We start from the raw sequence: 23951 nt of genomic DNA, 5'->3' as shown, positions 1-23951 counted from the left end.
CCTGCAGTGCACATGGTTTTGCCCAACTGCTAACAAACTAGCTGCTGCGATAAACTCAGAATTACCCCCATAAACAGCAGGTATCCTACCCGCTGGTAAATCATACTGAATCCGCCATAGTCAAAGATGTGTCCGCTTACCTTGTTGCTGGCAGCACGGCACAGCACGTGAATTTCCGCGCATGTGCCCGATACAGTATGCCATGCTGCGGCACCGTTTGCACCATGCAATCCTATGGGATCATGGGTGCGAATACCGAGCATGCACCCCTTTGTCATTGCATAAATGCTGCAGCGTGCCGCAGGGCAAGCAAAGATATAAAAAGACACATCTGCAATCCAAAACCCGAAATTTTTATTTAAATCCTAATATCAAACCACTGGAAGATCCAACCAAACCTGAAATTTTGGTTTGATTTTCAAACTGAACCGCACATTTCTATTTTTTGTCCTAATAATATGTGCGTGCGTGCGTGTGTGTGTGTGTGGGGAGGGGTTGGCGGACGCTCTGCAGGGCTCAAGCGTCCAGCCAAAGATAAGCCCAAACACTGCAATAGGAGCAAACAGAACCTACAGAATTATTATTATTATTATTATTACTAGTTACCAGCCCATTAAAATGACGGAGCAACATAACAGTTGTCAGTGCAGGCGACTGTGTGCACATGAGCAACACTTAAATTGCTCCATTGGACTCCATTTAGTGGCTGCTGGCATGCAAAACACTTGAATTACCCCCCATAGAGGTGAGGAGCTGCGTTAACCTTTTATTATATACATATAAACTGGGGAAGGGGGGTCCTTTGTCTTGGGTAGGACACGTTGATTAATGAGTCTGATAGAATGAGAAATTATCGTTTGAAATGTTTTTGGTAATTATAATAAGTGCCTTTGCATCACATCAATAACAGGAAATTTGTAATAAACTATGGGGGTCATTCCGAGTTGATCGCTCTCTAGCAGTTTTTAGCAGCCGTGCAAACGCATTGTCGCCGCCCACCGGGGAGTGTATTTTCGCTTTGCAGAAGTGCATTTTTTGTGCAAAACAAGACCAGCCCTGTACTTACTCTTCGTGTGCGCTGATTCTAACGTTGGAGGGTTGGCTTTTGACGTCACACACCCGCCCAGCGTACACCCAGCGTTCGCCCAGCCATGCCTGAATTTTCCTTGGCACACCTGCGTTTTTCTAAGCACTCCCTGAAAACGGTCAGTTACCACCCAGATACGCCCCTTTCCTGTCAATCTTCCTGCGTTGTGCCGTGTGTCTGAAAGATCCGCTAGAACCTGTGTAAAACCACAAAGAACTTTGTACCCGTACGTCGTGCGTGCGAATTAAGGTGCATACGCATGCGCAGAAATGCCGATTTTTAGCCTGATCGCTGCGCTGCGAACAACAGCAGCTAGCGATCAACTCGGAATAACCCCCTATATCATAAGTTGGGCTTCAATTCCGAGTTTCGCAGAATGAAAGCCACCGTATGAAATATTGGCTGACGCTATGAGCATTATTAAATGGATCATTTCTCAAACTGGTCTTAATTAACAGAAAGATTGAGGGTTCACATAGTGCAACCTTTGCTATAGAGCGTTGTCACCCTCTCCTCATTTATTCAGGAGCCTTACTGCAAGTCTAGAGGACAAGTGTCAGGCTCCACAGAAAGGTCACAGCCTGCGTTATATCTCCAGAAAACGTCAGGGAACTCTCTGTTCTAATTACTATGATACAGGTAAGATGCGCAGAACCAAAAAAAAAGAAAAAGTCGCCTCTTCTGGACATCCTGTTTTTGACAATAATAATGGCTAGAACAAAATGGAAATCACTAGTCTTTTAATTATTGCTTGGAAGCGGATTTACCTTTTTATGCCACCCTTAAAGCAACATGTAATAAATGGTGTCTGACGTCTTCTTAAAGTTCTGACACATTTCGCTAAATTAAAGGGACAATTATTTGCAATACAAAACCAGTCATGTTTTGTATCGAACAAAATGAATTATCCCTTTAAATCTCACAGCTGAAAGTGCAGCTTAGTAAATTTAGCCCCAATAGTGGTGGTGGATGTCAGTGACAGAAAGACTTTCATGAATATCTCATTTGGTTACTGAGATTCTAAACATATGACATGGGGGAGGGGGAGGGGCAGTTCTCATTTGCAGAAGTGCGATCCATACGCAGAGACCATCGACAGGTAAGGTTGACCCATGCCTGCACAGGGTGAATGCAGCAGTAGTTGCACCAGTGCCATGTTTTGGATCACAATCGATACACGCCCCCAAAAACGCCCGTGACACTCCTGCGTTTTTCAAACCACTCCCCACATACGCCATGTTAACACCCCTAATTGCTCACTTACAGTCACTCCTTCTGTAATCGCATCACATGCAGATTGCGAAGGCATGGCGATCGCACTGTGGCTTCATGCACGTGCAGTGCATTTGGAGCGCACGCGCAGTCTGTCAGTGATCGCCCGAATTACGTTTTTTAGCAATGTCGATCAATGTTGAATTAGCGACTATTGGCCTTGTGTAGCGTTTGATGCATACGGTGCGAATATGCACATTGACTTACTGGATATGCCAGGGCCGCAACTAGGATTGCGCAACTGGTGCCGCCGTCTGCCCCGGGGGGCAGGACCTGAGGGTGGCACTGTCTGTTTCTGCCCTGTTTGCACTTTGCATTTGGCTTGCAGGGTGCCTGGATACATTAAAAAAAAAAAAAAATGTAATTAAGTAAACTGTGCCCCTGCCTGCTATACTTAGGGTCACGTCTGTGGTGGTGTACAGTTGTGTTTCTACTTGTCCATGCTTTATATTTGGCAGCCACTAGCACTGGTTTTGCCTATCACTTTGACCATAAATAATTTGATTTGGCCCTGGACCACCATCCCAGGGCACCTTGCAAGAGCCTCGCGGCATCCCAGAATACACACAGTTTGGGAACCACTGGGTTAGGCACAGTGGTGCAAAAAGAAAAAATGTCTTACAGGTACTGTGTGTGCGCCACAAAATGGGTGTGACCAAATGGAACATGGGGCGTGGCCAATGAAAATGGGGACGTGATACACATATGGGGGGGCAGATACACATATGACCCCAATAGTGCCAGATACACGTTGCCCCACAGTGCCAGATATACATTGCCCCACAGTGCCAGATATACATTGCCCCACAGTGCCAGATATACATTGCCCCACAGTGCCAGATACACATTGCCCCAATGTGCCAGATACACATTGCCCCACTGTGCCAGATATACATTGCCCCACAGTGCCAGATATGCCCCCAGTGCCAGATACAGAAATGCCCCCAGTGCCAGATACACATGTCCCCCCAGTGCCAGATACAGAAATGCCCCCCAGTGCCAGATATGCCCCCAGTGCTAGATAAAGAGATGCCCCCAGTGCCAGATATGCCCCCAGTGCCAGATACACATGTTCCAACAGTGCCAGATATGCCCCCAGTGCCAGATACACATGTTCCAACAGTGCCAGATATGCCCCCAGTGCCAGGTGCACATGTCCTCACAGTGCCCCCCCCCCTTCCCCTGCTGCTTACCGCGCTGCTGCTGTCCTGTGTGTTAGGGGAGGAGAGTGCAGCGTGCGCCTCTCCTGCCCCTCAGTCTCCGGCGGAGGTGCGGGTGTCTTTTATTTTATCAGTGTCAACATTATAATTTATGAATGTCCATATGATGAATGTCAACACAATATACAGAGCCTGCGTGCATGGGGGGGGGGGGCAGCAGATGCACCACTTCTCTGACTGGCATATTTACTTCTCAGCCGAACACACAGATGTGCCCAGAGTCAGGCTCATTACTCATCGCACAGCAGCCGTGTAACACCAATTAAAGAATCATTTTAAAATGTTGCACCTTTTTATGAAAAGACGTGATTTGTTGGACTACTAACATCTACCCATTAAGATATTATTACATTGTTTATCACTTCACACCTCGTCAATGAAAGAGATCGCCAATACGAGGGTTTAACACTAAGACATATTAAGTTAACCCTCATTAACCTGCAATATGGAACCATTAACAACTCACTTGTTCATATTACAGTCATATGCCCTGAATTGTGCGATTAATATATTAAATTATATGTACATACACTTGTCACCATTTGATATTATTTAGATTTATTATATCACCATGCCGACGTATGTGTAGCCCACGCCCCTGCAACGGCGACACCTACAGCGTGCATATACAAATCCACATTCCCTTCACTTGAAAAAGAAAAACATTTATCGACCTTTGTTTTTACCAAATAAAATAAATGATATAAAATATAAAAAAAATTGATTTTTTTTTTTTGTGGATTTTTTTTTTTTTTTACATGCATCTCCTGTAGTTGCTCTAAGGGTCTCATTCACAGTTGTACGCAAACCTGGCGATTGCGCAGGTTGAGCGATTATCGCCTGACTGCGCATGCTTTTAAATTGCACCGTGTATTGTAAGTGCCGCATCGGTCTTGCAACGGTGGATGCAGAGAGGATTTATTAGCAAAGTGAGGGACAGCTTGGAGCGGATATGGGAAGTGGCGGTAAAAAGGAAGGCGTGTCACAACCATTTTCTGGACATGTCTCAGCCTGCGTCTACGATCATGTGCCCAGTAACAGTGGCTACGCCATCTCACTTCCTGCGGCCACGCTGCGCGACCATAGGTTACCTAGAAGTTCAACAATCTACAGTTCTGCAAACCAATGATACATCATTGTACGCAGCCGTTGGGATTCGCCAAGTGGGGTGGGGGGGCAACCTAATATAAATTTATCAAGGGGCCCAGCCCATGCTTTCTCTAATGGTTAGGAAAACCAATGTGGTGGCTGGCCACACCCCCTCTGGAGACTGGCCACACCCCTAAATCTGGGCCCCTATCACTGTGTTCCCCGGTGAGCCCTTCATGCCCCAGTCTGACACTGGGTTTAGGCTGCTACCAATGCTGCTGGTGTGACAAACACTCTACTGTGGACAGCCGAGGATCCTCAGTGCAGCAATAACAGGGCATCAAGCTATGAAGGGCTGGTTATTGTACATACTGTACGTGCCTCACATGGTGCATCTCCGTGTCAGCGACTTGTAAAGCCATTCAGATGTGGCTACAGTAATACAAGTGGTGGCCCAGTACGGGTGTTACACAAGCCACATCCCTCAGAATATGCATTGTATGCTCATATGTTGAAATACAGCAGCTGATACCTCATAGGCAAACGTAGGGGGGGGTTTCCAGTTGCCCAGAAGCCCCCCCTCTCTGGGCAAGTGGCTCAAATGATGACAATAGAAATGGTATATAAATACGATTACTAGAGTTGCCACCATATCATGCAGTGTAAGGGACAGAGCAGAGCTGCTGCACATGCCCAGTGGAAGCAGCTTCTTCTACCAAGATTGCTGTGTGTGTGGATCTGAGTCTTCAAGCAATACACCGGACCAGAGAGCAGCTGCCAGGAAGAAGAGATAGGAGCCTTACCAAGAGGTGGGAGAATGTACTTAGAAAGTGCAGTACTGGTTCTATTATGTTTGTGTATTTATTATTATGGTATGTTTAACCTTTTCCTGACCACTTATTTATATTATTTAAATGTTTGCTACAGCCTATACTGTAGACCATCTATAGCAGGCATGTCCAAACTGCGGCCCTCCAGCTGTTGAGAAACTACACATCCCAGCATGCCCTGACACAGCTTTAGCATTCTCTGACAGCAAAACTGTGTCAGGGCATGCTGGGATATGTAGTTTCACAACAGCTGGAGGGCCGCAGTTTGGACATGCCTGATCTATAGTGTTAAATAGTAATACTGTTTTCTATACACTATACAGTGTATAAAAAGACCAATGTTGTTACTAGGTTCTTCTACCGCACTTGCTCCAATGATCCGTAGAGTGGTAGATTGTGTAAGGCATTTGGAAACCCCCCCTCTAGAAATCCTGCGTTTGCCACTGTACCTAGGACCTGTTTGAGATGCGGCATCTACCATTCAATTCTCACGTTATTATCCCGGTACTACTGTCAACTACAGTACATTAACTATTGTCAAAGACTAATAAAGAGCACGGAATTATCTACATACTTACACCTGGAAATCTCTCTGCGGAGACTCGCCAAGAACCCCGGCTAAGGTCACCCCAGCACCTCCCCGGCATGTCTTCAACAAAAGAGGTTTAAAACAACAACATATAATCATATAAACAAGTGTAACAAGATGAAATCACACAGAGATTATCAGTAATTACTGTTTGCGGACAATCTCACTGCTAACGAAACACATTCATGCGTTAATAAGTGAAAACAACAGAATCAGCATTCCTGCTGGAGACTACTGGCCGTCTCTACATCCCCCGCAGACATGTCATCCAGTATACTGTAGGCGTGCCTTATCCCTGCAGCGGTGTCATCCAGTGATGAGGTCATGTTGATTGTGTTCGTTGCTTGTGAAAATGGGTTCAGTATAATTTGTCAACATACAAAATGTCAACGTGAGACTGTCAACATACTTGGCATGCCAAAATTAACCATTCATCGCGTGGATACTGTTGACATGATAGAAATGTTGACATAACGTTCCTGGTGGTCTAGGGGTGGCATAACTTGATTCAGCGGGTTCGGCAGCTCCAGCGGTGTCTTCCGGGTCCGGTGATTATTTGTAGTTATCCTGCATCGGTTCAGGCCGTGAGTATCATTAATCACAAACCGTCCTCCTTGTGCCTAACCCTATCCTCCCATCCCACAGCCCTTTTCTTCCCCTCCCCCTAGTGCCGAACCCTAACCCACTGCTGTCGCAGCCTATCCCTAACCCTCCACTGCCAAAGCCTAACCCGCCGCAGCCTAACCCTAACCCTCTGCTGCCACAGCCTAACCCTAACCCACTGCTCCCTGCAGCCTAACACTAACCCTTCACTGCCACAGCCTAACCCTAACCCACTGCTCCCTGCAGCCTAACCCTAACACTCCACTGCCACTGCCTAACCCTAACCCTCTGCTGCTGCAGCCTAACCCACTGCTCCCTGCATCCTAACCCTCCGCTGCCAAAGCCTAGCCCTAACCCTCTGCTGCCACAGCCTAACTCTCTGCTGCCGCAGCCTAACCCTAACCCACTGCTCCCTGCAGCCTAACCCTAACCCTCCGCTGCTACAGCCTAGCCCTAACCCTCTGCTGCCGCAGCCTAACCCTAACCCTCTGCAGCTGCAGCCTAACCCTAACCCCCTGCTCCCTGCAGCCTAACCCTAACCCTCCACTGCTACAGCCTAACCCTAACCCTCTGCTGCCGCAGCCTAATCCTAACCCTCTGCTGCTGCAGCCTAACCCACTGCTCCCTGCAGCCTAACCCTAGCCCTCCGCTGCCAACGCTTAGCCCTAACCCTCTGCTGCTGCAGCCTAACCCACTGCTCCCTGCAGCCTAACCCTAACACTCCGCTGCCACAGCCTAACCCTAACCCACTGCTCCCTGCAGCCTAACCCTAACCCTCCGCTGCCGCAGCCTAACCATAACCCACTGCTCACTGCAGCCTGTCACCCCCGGGCCCGCAGCATGGCGAGCGCAGTAAGCCCGCATGGGGACTCGCTGCCTCCCTGGTATACTGACAGCCAGCATCATGTCTGCCGGTATATCATACCAGACCCGTGTGAAGAATCTCAAAGCAACCCCTTCATTTTATGGTGTTGAGTCCGACCAAACCACAAAAGGAATTAATTCAATTATTTTAGATTACAGAACTGTATTCATCACAGGCATAATTTTGCATATACTGTAATGTAAACCTTTGTAAAACTTTCAGGGGTATAACACATTGAAACTACTTTTCTTACACATCTACAGTATATTTAATGTGCCTTCTGATTATTCTCCAAATCCCCCATATTTGTTCTTTCTTGCTAATTTGTACGACGGCCTAATACAAACAGAACTATCTCCTTTTATGCCAGGGTCACGGACCAGGGGGAGGGTTGGGGTTAGTCTGTGGGAGAGGAGGGATGGAGATGAGTTTGGCTTGTGAAAGGGAGTGTTAGGGGGAGGGTGAGGAGAAGGGGTAGCATACTTACTAAAATGGAAGCTGCACACTGGTCCCCTGCTACAGGCCCTGCCGGTGGGGATCACAGCCCTTGCAGTGTCAGACACACTCTTGTACACCAGGGGAAGGGATGATATAAGTATTAGCGTAAGACGCCACTACGACAGAAGACGCTAAAATGGTCGCAGTAGCGTGCGGTCATAGGTCAGAATTAGATATTGAATCTGATATTGGGGAATATTCAAAAGTTGACATGAAACGTTCATTGCCCGCAGCCCTGATCCTACTCGATTGTGGAGTAAACGTCTACCATCTGTATTCAGTAGGCTTTCTCCACTATTTAATATGTATAACATCTAACGAGCTTTTAGATCTGACTAATAAAATCCATAAGAGTTAATTATTTCTCCTAAGGCTGCAGGGAATGGCTTCATCATCATCATCATCATCATCATCATCATCATCATTGTCATCATTTATTAATTTGTAAGATGCTGCACACACCCTGGAGACAGACAGCCGTAACAAATCGTACAGAACACGATACATACATTAAAGAACAGAATTAGTAGACGGATTCGATTGCTATGAGAATCCTTCCAGGATGCAATTGCTATGAGAATGGCCATTGCGCATATGGAAATGCCCAAAAATCGCTCGTTTGCATCCCTGAATAAAGCCATATATCTGGCCAATAAGAGCAGGAAGGGGGCGAGAGGAGGAGAGCTGCAGGTGGGGCATCTATGGAGGAAGAATGGACACTCCTGCTGCAGGTGCATTTCATTCACAGTTCCAGAAGATACGGATCCCTGCGTAGTTGCTGCTGCTGCTAGCGCTGGCTGAAGAGTTAATTAATGAACGACTCAGCTGTGTGATGAGTCATTCATTCATATCAACACCACCAGTGTCAGTGGCATAATGTGTACTGGGGTTTCTGGTTGGTGTAATGTACAGTAACTGGGGGCACTATATTTGTGGTGCTGTACGCATTATACTCTGTTACTAATAACATCACCAGCATACCATTTTGTACATTTTATTAGAAGGGGACCCAACAATTTAGTAGTCTTAGTGGGGGCCCCCAACACACTTTAATGCCTCCCTATCTGGAAGGAGGCTCATGCTACACTTACAGAATATACAGTAAGAGTATTACACCGACGGCGGAATCCCGGCACCCGAAAGCCCAACCGCTGGCATCCCGAAGGTAAGTATCACGGTCACAGTGCGGGTTAGGACCCGGGGTAGGAGGGGAATTAGGGTTAGTCCAGTGGTTCTCAAACTGTGTGTCATGGCTCCCTGGGGTGCCTCGGGACACTTGCAGGGGTGCCCTGGGTTGGTGGTCCAGAACCAATTCAAATTATTTATGGTCAATGTAATAGGCAAAACCAGAGCTGGTGGCTATCAATTATAAAATATGTGGACAAATAGAAGCAGATCCTGTCCCTCACCACACATCTGACCCTAAGGATGACATACAGACACTATTTACTTAATATTTATTTGTTACATTTCTCAATAAGAAACTTTTGACATAGGGGTGCCATGAAAAAAATTCTGATACTTTAGGGCGCCGTGATTCAAAAAAGTTTAAGAACCAATGGGTTAGCCACTAGAGTGTGGGTGAGGGTGGGGGAGTTGCCATAGCAGCTACCCCCCGACTTATAGCTCTAGCCGACACCCCACGGTGTCTTAGCCCTAGCTGCCACCCCATCCACTGTTGGCATTCTCATGGTCAGGATGACGGTGTTGGTCATATGACCACCGGTATCCCAACCGACGGTATCCTGTATCACACCCCTCTGCACACTGTGACCCAGGCGATTAATTCATAAAAACACTGGGTGTTTACTTGATATTTGGATTTTTTTTATACTATTGCAAATTTTTGTTTGTTTTTTATGTACAGTATAGTGACAAACGTTTTGCAAAGATAAAAATAAAAAGAGACAATTGCACAGCTCTAAATGTAAAGTACAGTTGTTTTTGTTGTTTTTTTTGGTTTTATATTATAGTGTAGAAAGTGGCATTAGGTCATTATTTTTAGCAACAGTGTTGAGGTGCGCTGGGTTTTTTTTAAAATAAAAAATGCTCCGCCTTGTGTTGTCGTAACTCCGCCTACCTATGCTGTTTGTTTTAGCCTTGCTTACCACCGATGTCTGTAGAGTTAACAATATACTAGCCCCACCTACTTTTCTGTTGGCCTCGCCTACAGTTTGTTTGGACCTGCCCATGAGGGCCCACTTCCAGAATTTTTCCCCCCAGGTACACTTTAAGTTCCCAATCTGCCCCTGCCCCTCCATGTACCAGGGCTGTTTCAATAAAACATTGAAAAGCATTTTTCCTTCCATCACCAGAAATAGCCCTCTATCGCATTTCCCAGTGACGGAACCTTACCATGCAGATTTGAGAAAGCTTCTACAGTATCCGACAATCACTTTAGCCAGTCCTGGTGTGCTCGGGATCTGCGCGGCCAGCGTTCTGAAGGGGCGAAATGTCGTCTAATTTAGTCGGGAATGCTTGCGTGGACTGGCAGAATGAGCCCATGTGTTGCCACCTTTCCCGTTAATCCTGCGTTAACCTCATAACCTTTCTACAAGGCATTGTTGACTGTTAATATTACTCTTGTGCATACACTGTATACAGTATAAAAAAAAATCCTTTTGATAGGCTTAATCGCCTGGCACAGCTCATTCCCTCCAGCAATATTCAGGAGACATTGTGTATTCACTGTCAGAGCTTCCTGTCACCTTGTGGCTGAGAAGTAAAATAATATTTAGAATCATATCTGCTCTGCAGAGAAAATAGCAGACATCCTTCACAGCCCAATGTCAAGTTATTACCGTTTAGAAGGGACAGATGATGGAGTACGCAGTATGTTATTGACGGTACATAAAGAGCAATGGAAACAATAAAGGTTTCATGATGTACACAGGACTCAGCTTCTGAGTTGCCTCAAAATATGATGGCAGCCATTTTGTAAACTGAACCAAAACCATTGAGAATCAGCCTATTAATGTACGTACTATTGAATCGGGAGTCACATCCCGCTACACTAAACAGACAGCATAGGAGACAGGAGACCGTAGAACCACGCTGGTGTGTAGTATCACACAAACAGCAGGAACTAGGAATCACGGCACCTCCATGGAACATTGGGTGTCCCTCCCGAGCAATTAAAATGGCAACACGGGACTGAGGGGTCTATCTGCTAAGACTTGGAGAAAGAAAATGTGGAGAGAGATAAAGTACCAGCTAATCAGCTCCTGACATTTTTCCAACACAGCCTGTAACATGACAATCAGGAACTGATTGTTTGGTACTTTATCTCCGTCCACTTCATCTTTCTCCATGGCTTAGTACAGTGGTTCTCAAACTCGGTCCTCAGGACCCCACACGGTTCACGTTTTCCATGTCACCCAGCAGCTGCACTGTATATCACCAACTGTCACATTTTAAAAATCTACAGGTGACCTACAATACATGAACCGTGTGGGGTCCTGAGGACCGAGTTTGAGAACCTATGGCTTAGTACATTGACCCCTTAGTCAATAACCCAGAGCGACCACTACACCGGGCATTAAGCCAGCACTTGCCGCAAGTGACAAGACTACATGGATCGGAGAGGTAGCTGTGCTGCAGGCAGCCAGTGGGGGTGAATGGGGAAGGAGCCAATAATAGCTAGGGTGAGGGTAGGATGAATTTATCTACCCTGCACAGCTCACGCAGGCACCTGCTACAAAGAGGACTATAGACATTCACTCTCTGTGTAAAAAAATAATATATATATATTTAATTTTCACTTGTTAGTTTTATTTTATTTTTTTAAATCTTTTTATATTATTGTTTTTATTATTCTCTTTTATTTATTATTTATATCTTCATGATATCTATTTGTTTGCCGCTATACTTTACATTAACTTACACATTAGCAATTTTTTTCACCATTTCACTGCCTTTCCTGTCACCCTTTCCTGTCACTCAATGCCTCTCCGTCTCCCACTATGGTGGTCATTCCGAGTTGTTCGCTCGTTGCTGTTTTTCACAACGGAGCGATTAGGTGGAAAATGCGCATGCGCATGGTACGCAGCGCGCATGCGTTCAGTAATTTAACACAAAACTTGGTAGATTTACACAAGCTCGAGCAACGTTTTTTCATCGCTCGAGTGATCGTAGTGTGATTGACAGGAAGTGGGTGTTTCTGGGCGGAAACTGTCCGTTTTCAGAAAGTGTGCTAAAAAAACGCAGACGTGCCAGGTAAAAACGCAGGAGTGGCTGGAGAAACGGGGGAGTGGCTGGCCGAACGCAGGGCGTGTTTGTGGTGTCAAACCAGGAACTAAACGGACTGAGGTGATCGCAATCTAGGAGTAGGTCTGGAGCTACTCAGAAACTGTCTGAAAATTTTTAGTAGCAATTCTGCTAATCTTTCATTTGCAATTCTGCTAAGCTAAGATACACTCCCAGAGGGCGGCGGCCTAGCGTTTGCAATGCTGCTAAAAGCAGCTAGCGAGCGAACAACTCGGAATAAGGGCCTATATCTCCCCATCACCTCTCTCTCCTGTCATCCACTGTGTCTCCTCATCATCCTAGACATCACCCACTGCCTCCCCATCTCTCCCATTCCCTGGCACCACCCACTGCCTCTCCTCATCATCCTATATGTCACCCATTTCCTCCCCCTGGCATCACCCACTTCTTCCCCTTGTCACCCATTTCCTGGCATCACCCACTGCCACTGACTCTCACCCTCTGCCTCTCCCTGTCACCCACTGGCTCTCCATCTCACACTATCTCTCCCTGTCACCCACTGCCTCACCATCTCCTCATCACCCTCTCTCCTGTCACCAACAGCCTCTCCTCATCATCCTCTACATCAACCACTTCCTCCCCCTGGTGTCACTCACTTCCGCCCCCTGTCACTCATTACCTGGCATCACCCACTGCCTCCCCCTGTCACCCATTCCCTAGCATCACCCACTGCCTACCCCTGTCACCCTCTGCCTCTTCCTGTCACCCACTGCCTCATCATCTCCCCATCACCCTCTCTCTCTCCTGTCACCCACTGCCTCTCCTCATCAACCTCTACATCACCCACTGCCTCCACCTGGTGTCATCCACTTTCTCCACCTGTCACCCATTCCCTTGTGTCACCTATTGCCTCCCTCTGTCAACCAATCCCTGGTGTCACTCACTGCCTCTCCTTGTCATTTTCCACATCATCTACTGCCACCCCCTGGCATCACCCACTTCCTCCCCGTCACCGATTCTTTGGTGTCACCAACTGCCTCCCGTCACCCTCTGCCTCTTCCTGTCACTCACTGCCTCTCCATCTCCCACTATCTCTCTTCGTCACCCACTGCCTCACCATCTCCTCATCACCCTCTCTCTCCTGTCACCTACAGCCTCTCCTCCTCATCCTCTATGTCACCCACTTCCTCCCCCTGGTGTCACTCACTTCCTCCCCCTGTCACTCATTACCTGGCATCACCCACTGCCTCCCCCTGTCACCCATTCCCTAGCATCACCCACTGCCTCCCCCTGTCACCCTCTGCCTCTTCCTGTCACCCACTGCCTCACCATCTCCACATCACCCTTGCTATCCGGTTTCCTTTGCCTCTCCAAGGCATCACACTCTCCCTGTCATTCAGATATGTCCCTTGTTTTTGTGAGGCCATGCCCATTTTTCTGGGAGCGTGCACGCACATATATATCCCCGCTCCCTCTTCCCCTGTCATGGTGCTCCCCCATGTCATTTTGTTCTGGATCCGCCCCTGCAGAAAACCAACCAGAAATGTGCATTCAGAAATTCCTTGCAGCACACTAATAAGAGCTAAAGTTTACAAACTTGCCCTAATATCAATTTCTGTGGCTGCCTTGCTTCTATGCTGGATTCCTCCTGAGTAATCCCCATTCCCTGTAACTCCTGTCTATTAAAATTCATTGCCAAACCTCTTTCCTTTTTCTTTTGCGGCACGGAAGATAGAAGACCTAATCTGCTTGCTTGTAGAGAGATAAAGACTGGGGCGCGCTGTTAGAAAAGACATACATAATTCAGCGGGGAGATAAAACGATCATTAGCCATTGTTTTTTTCCCTTTCTATTTTTTTCTTTATTTCTAAAAGACATAACCCCAAGGCCATTTTAACCCTTTCTCCACCATCATGATTTCAGCAGCGCTTGGATTTATTGGAAAATGCTTAGTAAAATATATAGAGAGAGCAAGAAAGAGAGAGAGAGAGAGAGAGAGAGAGGGAGAGAGAGAGAGAGAAAAAAAGTGAGTAAAAAAATGGAACACATTTTTTTAAAAATTTATTCCAGTGTTTTGGGAGTAAGAGTGATCGTACTCATCGCGCCCCCCTTGATCTGCCACTGCTGTGCTGTTTGCGGCACCAACAGTACTTTGTTCATGGTTTTTTAAAGGGGGCATGCTCACCCCTCTGTGATTAGGCCACGCACCCTGCATTACCCGGGCTCGGCTAAACTATCTACAGCCCAGTTCAGGTATATGCTTCAGAGTTTATGCAGCGATTTGTCAGGAGAAAGCCAGAGGTCATACACAGAGAGGTCACGGATAAGCTACTGAGGGATCAACAAGGAGATTGAATGAAACATTCAGAGATTGTAAAGCCTGAAGACTCTGTTATGGTTGATAACACAAAGGCAATGTAGCATATTGAACTGAATTATGCTATACCTGTATAATCAGGTTGTCCAATACTGCCTAGACCTGATCAAGTTTAAAAGGGAAAAATTAAGGTTCAACAGTACTTTTCTTCATAAAACGTATAGATTATATGGGGGGTGCTGGACGGCATACACTAATTCTAAACTTAATAATGAGGTGTTACCATGCTGAGACTAGTGCCACAAAAAAAAAGAGAAAACGCAGGTGCACACTGTAAACACTAAGAACACTGGCAATCGGAACAATTATAATAAACTCTGCAATTAAACATCGAGTCAACGCCTTAATTACTACAGTACCACTCACCTACAGTATCACTTTTAGCACTTAAGCTGCTACTTCTTATTAATGTAACAACTTTTAACACTAGTGTGATGCCTTGGGCGTTTGGGTTGTGCTGGCCCGGGGGGGGGGGGGGGGGGGGGGGGCTTCTGCACTCTGTACTTAAATCTTAGGTATGTTAGGGACCCACGTGGCGAGGTCACCTGGCCGTGGTAGATGGTACCATATTTTTGGGGCAAAAATTATGCTAGGAACCTCATATTTACTCCATGTTAAATTTCCTTTTTAAACTACTCTGCATAATCTGTCACTTCCCTCAAATTTGCCAGAAACGCCGCTAGAATTCACTTAGATGGCAGAATATCCTAATAAGAAACCCTCCATGGTTCGGATTGTCTTACCTATGCCGACGGTATACCCGACCATGCTCCCAACACACCTTGGATACGCCCCAGTGAGAACGCCACAAATCTTTTGCTAAAAAAAAATGTTGGTTTACATGTAATTAGGTTGGACTGTAGAGGAGAGAGACAGATAAAAGGTAAAACATTAAAAAAACACAATGGACTAGCGTGGTACAAGCAATTTATATGCACCGCGGCGGCAGGAAATGTTAATTGATGGCGGCAGTCTCCTCTTTAGCAGTTGGTTTCCTATCAAATCAAGGTGACATTTAATTCCTGACTTACTCTTACCCAGACATTACACCATCTCAGGAGACAACATGCCCAACACGGAATAATGTATGGCCCTGCTGTTACCACGCTGTATTCAGTCTGCGCACGTGCTTTGTGCTTGGCGGCCATTATTCACTCAATAATGACATCATGTTCCTGTTTCATGTCAATTGCAATAATCACAGTTTGCAATGAACAGTGAATCCAAAATAATTACATCCGGTTTTGCCCCAGGGTGCGTTACAGGTATATAATTCAGCAGATAAGCCGCGTGAAATGGATTTGCCAATATTCTGCTCTCTCGCCTATCCTGAGGAAATAGTTTTCTTTTAGAATGAAAATATGGAGCAAATTTAGCACGTGTCATTTTTTATTTGTTTTTAAGATGTGAGATCCCCCTAACCAGATGGATTACCCCTTTTTTACTGTGCTTGGGGGGGTTATTCCGAGTTGATCATAGCTGTGCAAAATTTAGCACAGCTACGATCATCTTCCCAGCACTGGGCTAGTCCGCCCCACATGTCAATCTGCCCCCCCCCCCCCCGTCCCCACAGAAGTGCAAAGGCATCGCACAGCAGCAATGCCTTTGCACTTCAAGAGTAGCTCCCGACCAGCGCAGCTTTAGCGTGCTGGCCGGGAGCTACTCATCGCTCCCCGGCCCACAGTGCCGTAACTAGGCATTTTAGGGCTGTGTGCAAGAAACGGCATCCCCCCCCCCCCCCACATGCAAGATAGTGGCAGTGCACCCCATAGGCGCGCAAAAAATATATAGGGGCGTGGCTTCATGTGGAAGGGGCGTGGTCACAAAATAATACCAATTCATACTACGGTGCACAGTAGTCTCCATTATTCAAATTACGCTGCACAGTAGCACCACTACACCAGGTAGAGCCCCTTTTACACATTACAGCAGACAGTCCCCCTTTTTACACATTACAAGAGACAGTCCCCCTTTTTACACATTACGGCAGACAGCGTCCCCTTTTTTTACACATTACGGCAGACAGCGTCCCCCTTTTTTACACATTACGGCAGACAGCGTTCCCTTTTTACACATTACGGCAGACAACGTCCCCTTTTTACACATTACGGCAGACAGCGTCCCCTTTTTTAACACATTACGGCAGACAGCGTCCCCTTTTTACACATTATGGCAGACAGCGCCCCCTTTTTTACACATTACGGCACACAGCGTCCCCTTTTTACACATTACGGCAGACAGCGTCCCTTTTTTACACAGTACGGCAGACAGCGTCTTCTTTTTACAGATTACAGCATACAGCGTCCCCCTTTTTACACATTACGGCAGACAGCGTCCTCCTTTTTACACATTGCGGCAGCCAGTCCCCCTTTTTACACATTACGGCAGACAGCGTCCCCCTTTTTTACACATTACAGCAGACAGCGTCCCCTTTTTACACATTACGGCAGACAGCATCCCCTTTTTACACATTACGGCAAACAGCGTCCCCTTTTTACACATTATGGCAGCCAGCCCCCCTTTTTACACATTACGATAGACAGCGTCCCCCTTTTTACACATTATGGCAGACAGCGCCCCCTTTTTACACATTACGGCACACAGCGTCCCCTTTTTACACATTACGGCAGACAGCGTCCCTTTTTTACACAGTACGGCAGACAGCGTCTTCTTTTTACAGATTACAGCATTATTCAAATTACGCTGCACAGTAGCACCACTACACCAGGTAGAGCCCCTTTTACACATTACAGCAGACAGTACCCATTTTTACACATTACAAGAGACAGTCCCCCTTTTTACACATTACGGCAGACAGCGTCCCCTTTTTTACACATTACGGAAGACAGCGTCCCCCTTTTTTACACATTACGGCAGACAGCGTTCCCTTTTTACACATTACGGCAGACAGCGTCCCCTCTTTACACATTACGGCAGACAGCGTCCCCTTTTTTAACACATTACGGCAGACAGCGTCCCCTTTTTACACATTATGGCAGACAGCGCCCCCTTTTTTACACATTACGGCACACAGCGTCCCCTTTTTACACATTATGGCAGACAGCGTCCATTTTTTACACAGTACGGCAGACAGCGTCTTCTTTTTACAGATTACAGCATACAGCGTCCCCCTTTTTACACATTACGGCAGACAGCGTCCTCCTTTTTACACATTGCGGCAGCCAGTCCCCCTTTTTACACATTACGGCAGACAGCGTCCCCCTTTTTTACACATTACAGCAAACAGCGTCCCCTTTTTACACATTACGGCAGACAGCGTCCCCCTTTTTACACATTACAGCAGACAGCGCCCCCTTTTTACACATTACGGCAGACGGCGTCCCCTTTTTACACATTACGGCAGATAGCGTCCCCTTTTTTACACAGTACGGCAGACAGCGTCCCCTTTTTACACATTACGGCAGACAGCGTCCCCCTTTTTTACACAGTACGGCAGACAGCGTCCCCCTTTTTTACACATTACAACAGACAGCGTCCCCTTTTTACACATTACGGCAGACAGTCCCCCTTTTTACACATTACGGCAGACAGCGTCCCCCTTTTTACACATTACGGCAGACAGCGTCCCACCTTTTTACACATTGCGGCAGCCAGTCCCCCTTTTTACACATTGCGGCAGCCAGTCCCCCTTTTTACACAATACGGCAGACAGCGTCCCCTTTTTTTTACAGATTATGGCAGACAGCGTCCCCTTTTTACACATTACAGCAGACAGCGTCCCCTTTTTACACATTACGGCAGACAGCGTCCCCATTTTTACACAGTATGGCAGACAGCGTCCCCTTTTTACACATAACGGCAGACAGCGTCCCCTTTTTTACATAGTACGGCAGACAGCGTCCCCCTTTTTTACACATTACAGCAGACAGCGCCCCCTTTTTACACATTACGGCAGACAGTCCCCCTTTTTACATATTACGGCATACAGCGTCCCCCTTTTTACACATTGCGGCAGCCAGTCCCCCTTTTTACTAGTGATGAGCGGGTTCGGTTCCTCGGAATCCGAACCCCCCCCCCCCGAACGTCCCCCATTTTACACGGTTCCGAGGCAGACTCGGATCCTCCCGCCTTGCTCGGTTAACCCGAGCGCGCCCAAACGTCATCATCCCGCTGTCAGATTCTCGTGAGATTCGTATTCTATATAAGGAGCCGTGAGTCGCCGCCATTTTCACACGTGCATTGGAGATGATAGGGAGAGGACGTGCAGCGATCTCTCAGTTTCTGTGTTCAGTGTGCTGCAAATATCTGTGCTCAGTGTGCTTCAAATATCTGTGCTCAGTGTGCTTGCAAATATCTGTGCTCAGTGTGCTGAAAATATCTACGTTCTCTGCCTGAAAAATGCTCCATATCTGTGCTGCATTGTAGTATATAGTAGGAGGACAGTGCAGAATTTTGCTGACCAGTGACCACCAGTATTATATCAGTACGGTACAGTAGTCCACTGCTCTACCTATCTCTGTGTCGTCAAGTATACTATCCATCCATACCTGTGGTGCATTTTATTTGTGCGCAGTATATACAGTAGGAGGACAGTGCAGAATTTTGCTGACCACCAGTATATAATATATAGCAGTACGGTACAGTAGGCCACTGCTCTACCTACCTCTGTGTCATCAAGTATACTATCCATCCATACCTGTGGTGCATTTTAGTTGTGCGCAGTATATATAGCAGGAGGACAGTGCAGAATTTTGCTGACCACCAGTATATAATATATAGCAGTACGGTACAGTAGGCCACTGCTCTACCTACCTCTGTGTCGTCAAGTATACTATCCATCCATACCTGTGGTGCATTTTAGTTGTGCACAGTATATATAGTAGGAGGATAGTGCAGAATTTTGATGACCACCAGTATATAATATATAGCAGTACGGTACAGTTGTCCACTGCTCTACCTACCTCTGTGTCGTCAAGTATACTATCCATCCATACCTGTGGTGCATTTTAGTTGTGCACAGTATATATAGTAGGAGGACAGTGCAGAACTTTGCTGACCACCAGTATATAATATATAGCAGTATGGTACAGTAGTCCACTGCTCTACCTCTGTGTCGTCAAGTATACTACAAAAGTTCAGTAAAATGACCCAAAAATCTAAATTAAAAGCGTCTGATGAGAAGCGTAAACTTGCCAATATGCCATTTACGACACGGAGTGGCAAGGAACGGCTGAGGCCCTGGCCTATGTTCATGGCTAGTGGTTCAGATTCACATGAGGATGGAAGCACTCATCCTCTCGCTAGAAAACTGCAGTGCCACTCCTAGATGGGCCAGGTGTTTGTGTCGGCCACTTGTGTCGCTTAGCTTAGTCACACAGCTACCTCATTGCACCTCTTTTTTTCTTTGCATCATGTGCTGTTTGGGGACTATTTTTTAAATCTGCCATCCTGTCTGACACTGCAGTGCCACTCCTAGATGGGCCAGGTGTTTGTGTCGGCCACTTGTGTCGCTTAGCTTAGTCACACAGCTACCTCATTGCACCTCTTTTTTTCTTTGCATCATGTGCTGTTTGGGGACTATTTTTTAAATCTGCCATCCTGTCTGACACTGCATGCCACTCCTAGATGGGCCAGGTGTTTGTGTCGGCCACTTGGGTCGCTTAGCTTAGCCATCCAGCGACCTTGGTGCACCTCTTTTTTTCTTTGCATCATGTGCTGTTTGGGGACTATTTTTTAAATCTGCCATCCTGTCTGACACTGCAGTGCCACTCCAAGATGGGCCAGGTGTTTGTTTCGGCCACTTGTGTCGCTTAGCTTAGCCATCCAGCGACCTTGGTGCACCTCTTTTTTTCTTTGCATCATGTGCTGTTTGGGGACTATTTTTTAAATCTGCCATCCTGTCTGACACTGCAGTGCCACTCCTAGATGGGCCAGGTGTTTGTGTCGGCCACTTGGGTCGCTTAGCTTAGCCATCCAGCGACCTCGGTGCAAATTTTAGGACTAAAAATAATATTGTGAGGTGTGAGGTGTTCAGAATAGACTGGAAATGAGTGGAAATTATGGTTACTGAGGTTAATAATACTATGGGATCAAAATGACCCCCAAATTCTATGATTTAAGCTGTTTTTGAGGGGGTTTTGTAAAAAAAAACACCCGAATCCAAAACACACCCGAATCCAACCTAAAATTTTCTGGGAGGTCTTGCCAAAACGCGTCCGAATCCAAAACACGGCCGCAGAACCGAATCTAAAACCAAAACACAAAACCCGAAAAATTTCCGGTGCACATCACTACTTTTTACACATTGTGGCAGCCAGTCCCCTTTTTTACACATTACGGCAGACAGCGTCCCCTTTTTTTACACATTACGGCAGACAGCGTCCCCTTTTTACACATTACGGCAGACAGCGTACCCTTTTTACACATTACAGCAGAGTCCCCTTTTTTACACAGTACGGCAGACAGCATCCCCCTTTTTACACATTACGGCAGACAGCGTACCCTTTTTACACATTACAGCAGAGTCCCCTTTTTTACACAGTACGGCAGACAGCATCCCCCTTTTTACACATTACGGCAGACAGCGTCCCCCTTTTTACACATTATGGCAGATAGAGAAAGAGATAGAGAGAGAGAGAGAGAGAGAAAGAGGGAGAGATACTTACCATCTCCCCGCTGGCAGTCAGGCTCCACGTGCTGGCAGCTCCCTCGGTGCAGGCAGGGGAGAAGGAGGAGGAGGGAGGGGGACTGGAGCCGCAGCAGCGCTATGTAATTGGTAGTAGCGCCGCTGCACATGACCCCTCTCCTTCCGTATTGGCTGCCCGCCGCCGCTGTGAATGCTGGGATGAAGGAACCGCATCCCAGCATTCGCTACTACCAATTACATAGCGCTGCTGCGGCTGCAGTCCCCTTTCCTCCTCCTCCTCCTTCTCCGCTGCCCGGCGCTGCTCTCTCCTCTTCAGCGCGGTGCACGGCACACAGCAGAGGCGGCATGTAATGAGTCAATTTGACTCATTACATGCCGCTGGCCGTTGCGCCCTCAGGGCACCTGCGCTGTGTGCCAGGCACACCTGGCACACACGTAGTTACGGCCCTGCCGGCCCACAGCGGCTGCGTGTAACGTCATGCAGCCGCTGCAGCCCGCCCCCCCATTCGGTCCGGCCACGCCTGCGTTGGCCGGACTGCACCAATGAAACGGCGGCCAAACGCCGCCGTTCCGCCCCCTCCCGCCCAGCGATTGCCTCTGCCTGTCAATCAGGCAGAGGCGATCGCATCCCTGCTACGGCCCTCGGCCATCTGCCATGCGCCGGCGCACTACGGCGCCGGAGCATGTGCAGTAGGGACCCGTTCGCTCTGCTGCATTAAAAAGCAGCGAGCAAACGGGTCAGAATGACCCCCTTAGTTCATTATAGCCTTGTGCAGATGCAGATCAATATAAATTGTATTTGTTTTGCAGTAGAAACACACTACGAATCTACGGCCCTGCAAGCGGGTACTGTGACCTTATAATATATGTTACAGTTTTAAAAGGTTAAAAGACACGTTTTAGGTTCCATCATGTATGCTCTATTGAGAGTGCAGTTATTACTGACACAGTTGAGACATCAATGTCTATGTGCTAAAAACCAATGGGGAAGATTTATCAACGAGTGATATTCTTGTAATCTCTCGTTGCACATGATAAATGGTGCTCCAGCCAATCAGCTGTCATTTTTCAAACACATGACAGTTATGATACCTGGTGCTCCAGCCAATCAGAGCATGTCATTTTCAAACACATGACTGTTAGGAGCTGATTGGCTGAAGCACCTTTTATCATTCGTAACACGTGATAACAAGAATATCACTTGTTGATAAATCTACCCCAATATTCCCAAGGGGAAGCAGTTAGTTTCCCGGCTGCCGGGATTCCAGAATACCGACGCCGGAATAAGAACAGCCAAGGGAATCCGGCGGATGAAATCCCAACTGGAGCCCGGAAACCCCATTTGGGGAGTGGTCCACACCACCCCCACCGAGTGTGATGCCACCGGGCCCTAAGCATGTCGCGAGCAGTGAGCCCGCGAGGGGACACACTGCGCTTACTGTCGGGATCCCAACTGTCGAACTGTTGTACAAACCAGATGTTGGTTTAGGGTTATTGCCCCCCGATTGCCCGCCCTGCCCCCCCCACCCAATAAACTTTGTGAAGAGAATGTTTTATCAGTAGGTATTAACCAAACATCCACAGTCCCTAATACTAAGAAAGTGAATATACATGAACTTGTGATATTGTATCTGCTACTGTACATTGGTTATCAGGCCCGGTGCTACCCGCTCAGCAAGGTCCGCAAAGCAGGGAGGCGCCGGGCTTGAGAGGCGCTCTTCCCGCTCCGCGACCTTGCTGGTGTGCGCCGCTGCTGCTAGCTGCCTATCACACTGGCAGGCAGCAGCGGCGTCAGCAGCATGAAGAGCGTCTCCCCCCTCTCTGCCACCTGACGGAGCAGCACTGTCTGTCCTCCCGGATGCTGCTGCTGCCAGCGCCTGTCACACTTATCAAAGGCAGCAGCGGCATCGGTAGCATGAATAGCTCCGCCCACTCAGTGAAACCAGGAAGAGCACTTAGCATACAACCACAGCTCTGCCTCCGAGTCCTGTCCCGAGCTCCGCCTCTCCTATGGGCTACTTTAGATCAAAGGGAGCCACAGCACGCAGTGTGATAGAGACCAAAGTATGACAGGCTGCTGCCTCTTCCTGGAGAAGTAAGGAGGCACTGCTTATACTTCAAATATTTGGTAAGCGGCTGTCAGAGGGATTTAGAGCATTTGTTTATTCTAATAAAGCTATTTCTCATACGTCTTAGAGGATGCTGGGGTCACATCAAGAACCATGGGGTATAGACGGGATCCGCAGGAGACATGGGCACTTTAAGACTTTGAATGGGTGTGAACTGGCTCCTCCCTCTATGCCCCTCCTCCAGACTCCAGTTTAGAATCTGTGCCCAGGCAGACTGGATGCACACTGAGGAGCTCTACTAAGTTTCTCTGAAAAGACTTATGTTAGGTTTTTTATTTTCAGCGCAGTCTCCCTGCTTCGTGGGACTGAGGGGAGAGAAGTCAGACCTACTTCTGTGAGTTTCAAGGCACTGCTTCTTTGGCTACAGGACACCATTAGCTCCTGAGGGTTTGATCACTAGGTACGCCTAGGGGCTCATTCCCAGAGCCTGCCGTCACCCCCCTTGCAGAGCCAGAAGTCAGAAGACAGGTGAGTAGAAGAAGAAAAGAAGACTTCAGTGACGGCTTATGAGGTACCGCCCAGCGATCGCATGCTGCGCGCCTTGCTCCCACACACAACAGCACTACAGGGTGCAGCGCG

This window comes from Pseudophryne corroboree, chromosome 6 (assembly GCF_028390025.1).
Source record: "Pseudophryne corroboree isolate aPseCor3 chromosome 6, aPseCor3.hap2, whole genome shotgun sequence".
NCBI lineage: Eukaryota > Metazoa > Chordata > Amphibia > Anura > Myobatrachidae > Pseudophryne > Pseudophryne corroboree.
Note: the sequence above shows the minus strand (reverse complement) of the source record.